The sequence below is a fragment of the Magnolia sinica genome, chromosome 13, assembly GCF_029962835.1.
Source record: "Magnolia sinica isolate HGM2019 chromosome 13, MsV1, whole genome shotgun sequence".
NCBI lineage: Eukaryota > Viridiplantae > Streptophyta > Magnoliopsida > Magnoliales > Magnoliaceae > Magnolia > Magnolia sinica.
This window is the reverse complement of record NC_080585.1, coordinates 51,763,120-51,768,403: the sequence shown is the minus strand read 5'-3', so window position 1 is coordinate 51,768,403 and position 5,284 is coordinate 51,763,120.

Sequence of the window (5,284 nt, the reverse complement as noted above, 5' to 3'; positions counted from 1 at the left end):
CAAGTAAACAATGGCAATAGGGATGCACTTAAGCTTAGGTTATTCTCATTTTCTCTAAAGGATCAGGCCAAAGCATGACTCAACTCTCTAAGACCTAATACCATCACTACATGGCAAGCCTTAAGTAGAGAGTTTTTGAAAAAATTCTTTCCCAAGCACAAAATAAATGTACTTAAACAGGAAATCATGGCATTTTCCCAAAAGGGGAATGAACTATTTTTTCCAGCTTGGGAGCGCTTCAAAGACCTTCTACTTACTTGTCCACTTCCTGGTTATGAACCATGGCACGTGATTGATGCGTTTCGAAAGGGGCTCACCATGAATACTCGTCAATTCATAGAGATGATGTGTGGTGGAACTTTTCTTAACAAGGATCATATTGAGACTTAGGATTTTCTAGACATGTTAGTAGAGAATACACAGACATGGAATATCTCTACTAAACCAGACCAAACTAGACTCATTCCTAAAGAGAAAGTGAGGATGTATGTCCTAAGAGAGGAAGATGACCTTAATATAAAATTTGCTGCATTGGCTAGAAAGGTTGAAGCCTTGAAAATTAGGAAGGTTGATATGGTTAAAGCAAGCACTTCCTTAGGTAATTTTTGTAGCATTTGTGGTGGTCTCATTTTGAGCTTAAGTGGTCTCATGGGATGCATTTTGGTAGCTTAACTAGACCCATTTTTGTACCTTAAGTGGTCTCATGAGATGCAATTAAGCTTAGGTTATTCTCATTTTCTCTAAAGGATCAGGCCAAAGCATGGCTCAACTCTCTAAGACCTAATACCATCACTACATGACAAGCCTTAAGTAGAGAATTTTTGAAAAAATTCTTTCCCTAGCACAAAACAAATGCACTTAAACAGGAAATCATGTCATTCTCCCAAAAGGGGAATGAATTATTTTTTCAAGCTTAGGAGCACTTCAAAGACCTGCTACTTACTTGTCCACATTATGGTTATGAACCATGACACGTGATTGATGGAAATGGGCTCACCATGGATACCCATCAGTTCATAGAGATGATGTGTGGTGAAACTTTTCTTGACAAGGATCATATTAAGGCTTGGGATTTTTTAGACATGTTAGTAGAGAATACGCAGAAATGGGATATCTCTGCTAAATTAGACTAAACTAGACCCATTCTTAGAGAGAGCGGGGATGTATGTTCTAAGAGAGGAAGACGACCTTAATGCAAAATTCGTTGCATTGGCTAGAAAGGTCGAAGCCTTGGAAATTAGGAAGGTTGATATGGTTAAAGCAAACACTTTTTTAGGTAATTTTTGTAGCATTTGTGGTGGTGCAGACCATGACACAAAGGATTGTCCAATAATCCCAGTTGTACAAAATATCATGCATGAGCATGAGCAAGTAAATGCTATAAATAACTACCAAAGGTTAGTTATGCAACCAATGAGAAACACGTATAATCTAAATTGGCGTAACCATCCTAATCTTAGTTGGAGGAATGGACCACAAATTAATGTGCCCAATGCACCTTAAATGCCTCCACAAAATAACTTCTTTGGGGCATCTAACAATGCACCATATGTGCCCCCACCAAAGCGATCATCTGTGGAGGATGCATTGACCGCATTCATGAACTCTCAAGCTCAAATGAATCAGTCTCTAATCCAATCAAATCAGGAATTAAAGATGGCCGTGGCTAGGATTGAGACTCAACTAAATGCTAGGGAAAAAGGCACACTTCCTTTTTAATTTGTGTCAAACCCTAGAAACACATTTCATTGGAGACTCAAATCCAAGTGAGTTACATCATGAACAAGCTAAGGCCATCATTACCTTGAGAAGTGGAAAAGAAGTTGATAACAAGATAATGCAACCAGTAGAAATATCGAAAAATGAGCCACTGTCTCAAGAGAATGATGAACCGGCTATGGTTCAAGAGCCGTAACAACAAAAGGATAAAGAGACTAAGTCATATGAGCCTCCAGTTCTGTTCCCGTCTAAACTTCGGAATCCGACTGTCCCCATAAAATATCAAGAGGTGTTGGATGTGCTCCAAAAGGTTATGTCAATATTCCTCTGCTTGATGCTATTAGACAAATTCCATCATATGTTAAATATCTCAAGGACTTGTGCACTGTAAAGAGGAACTTAAATGTGCACAAAAAGGCCTTCCTTACTGAGAAAGTGAGCGCTATCATTCAAGAAAGGGTCGTACCCAAATACAAAGACCCAAGAAGTCTCACTATTCCTTATATTATTGAGAATTTCCAAATTGAGCATGCTTTGTTAGATTTGGGTGCAAGTGTCAACTTAGTACCTTATTTAGTTTACAAACAAATGGGGTTAGGCGAGCTTAAACCAACCATGATTACACTCCAACTCGCTAATCACTCCTTTAAGGTACTAAGGAGAATTTTAGAGGACGTGCTAGTCCAAGTGGAGAAATTCTACTTCCTCGTGGATTTTATTGTACTAGACACTGAACCATGTGTAAATGTTAGCGCTCAAGTTCCCATCAATTTAGGCCATCCATTCCTAGTGACTTCAAATGCAATCATAAATTGTAGGAATGGAATGATGAACTTGTCTTTTGGTAACATGACTCTAGAGCTAAATATTATCAATCTTTGTAAGTAGCCCATTGATAATAATGAGATCTATGAGCTAAATTTCATGGACTGCTTGATAGAAGAAGAGGAATTGAAACCTAGTTTGACTGAGGAATTGATTTAAGTCTTTGGAGACTTGAAAAATTTTGATTTAGAAAAAGTGCTTGCTGAAATTTGTGATGATAATGAGCACACTACCACCCTGGACATTGGTATGTACCAATGGAGACCGCGTACTTAAATCCTATCTATCAAGGACTGACGACTTCTGCCATTACCAACTAATATTTTAAAGCTTGATTTAAAACCACTACCAAATGAGTTTAAGTATCCATACTTAGGTGAAAATAAAACTTATTATGTGGTGATCTCTTTATTTTTAGACAAGGATCAAGAGATTAAATTATCGAATGTTCTAAGGGACCACAAAGGAACCTTGGGCTGGACCATTTTTGACATCAAGGGTATAAGCCCTTCCTTATGCACCCATCGAATCCACCTCGATGAGGACGCCAAACCAATTAGACAACTTCAAAGGCATCTCAATCCAAACATGATGGAAGTTGTAAAAATGAGGTAATCAAATTATTAGATGTGAGAATCATTTACCCAATATCCGATAGTGATTGGGTGAGTCCAACTCAAGTAGTCCCAAAGAAATTTGGAATAACTATCGTGCAAAATTTTAATAATGAACTCATACCAACACGTGCCACCACAGGTTGGTGTGTTTGCATTGATTGCAGAAAATTGAACCAGGTCACAAAGAAGGACCATTTCTCTCTACCATTCATTGATTAAGTTTTAGAGAGGGTAGCAGGTCACTCCTATAGTTTTCTTGATGGATATTCCGAATATAACCAAATAGAGATAGCCCTGGAAGACCAAGAGAAAACCACGTTCACTTGTCCATTTAGCATGTTTGCTTTCAAATGGATGCCATTTAGATTATGTAACGTCCCAGCAACTTTTCAATGGTGTATGTTAAGTATTTTTTCAAATATGGTTGGAAAATTTCTTGAGGTTTTCATAGATGACTTCTCTATATTTGGGAGTAGTTTTGAGGAATGCTTTAACAATTTATCTCTTATCTTGTCTAGGTGTGAAGAGAAACACCTTGTCTTAAATTGGGAGAAATGTCATTTCATGGTTCAAAAGGGAATCGTTTTGGGCCATGTTATCTCCAAAAATGTTATCGAGGTAGATCCCTCAAAACTGGACATTATAGCTAATCTACCTATCCCCCGAACTGTTAGAGATATTAGATCACTTCTAGGGCACGCTGGTTTCTTTAGAAGATTCATCAAGGACTTTAGTGCCATTACTAGACCCTTGACTAATCTTCTTCAAAAGGATGTTCCATTTTAGTGGACAAATGAGTGTGCAAGTGCCTTTAATAAAATTAAATCATCCCTTACCACTACATCTATCATGCGTCCACCAGATTAGACACTTCCTTTTGAACTAATGTGTGATGTAAGTGATTATGCCATATGGATTGTTTTGGGCCAAAGGAAAGATAAACGGCCCTACGTTATTCACTATATGAGTAGAACTCTTAACTCGGCCCAAGTGAACTACTCAACAATTGAAAAAGAATTACTTGCAGTAGTTTTTGCTTTGGATAAGTTTAGGTCCTACTTGCTGGGATCTAAAGTAGTCATTTTCATGGACCACTCGGCTTTGAAATATTTGCTATCTAAGAAGGATGCAAAGGCGAGACTTTTGAGATGGATCCTCCTACTCTAAGAATTTAACTTAGAGATAAAAGATAAGAAATGAGTAGAAAATGTAGTGGTCGATCACCTTTCTAGATTGGCGTTAGATGATTTCACTGAGGAGATGTATATCTAGGACACTTTCCCCGATGAACAATTATTTGCGATCTCCAAATTGCCTTAGTATGAGGATATAGTGACCTATCTTGTAACGGAAAAAATGTCATATCATTGGAAGTCACAAGATATGAAGCGTTTTGAAACCAACTTCTGGGATGACCCGTATTTATATAAATATGGAACTAATTAGATTTTTAGAAGTTGTGTCCTAGAGGATGAAGTTCAGAGTGTTATTTTTTTTTGCCACATGGAAGCATGTGGTGGCCATTTTTCTACTAAGAAAACCACTGCAAAAATCCTGCAGTATGGTTTTTATTGGCCTACCATGTTTAAAGACACCCATGCTTTCTGTGTTGCTTGTGAGAGATGTTAAAGGTTGGGAAGAGTGTCTCGGCACAACATGATGCCTTTATCCCCAATTTTTCCATTGGAGATATTTTATTGTTGGGGTATTGATTTTATGGGCCCATTTCCATCTTCTTTTGGATTTCTTTATATATTGGTTGGTGTAGATAATGTTTCAAAGTGGATTGAGGTAGTTCCAAGTAGGACCAATGACAACAAAGTGGTCATATGATTCCTCAAGAAAAATATTTTTTTAGATTTGGAACTCCAAAGGCCATCATTAGTGATGGCGGGTCTCACTTTTGCAATAGGGCATTTGAGGCTTTAATGAAGAAATATGGCATCAAGCATAAAGTGAGCACCCCATACCACCCACAAATGAGTGGGTGAGTTGAGATTTCTAATTGGAAAATCAAACACATTTTAGAGAAAACTATAAGGCCAGATAGGAAGGATTGGTCCCTCAGATTATCTGATGCTTTATGGGCTTATAGGACTGCTTATAAGACCCCGATTAGAATG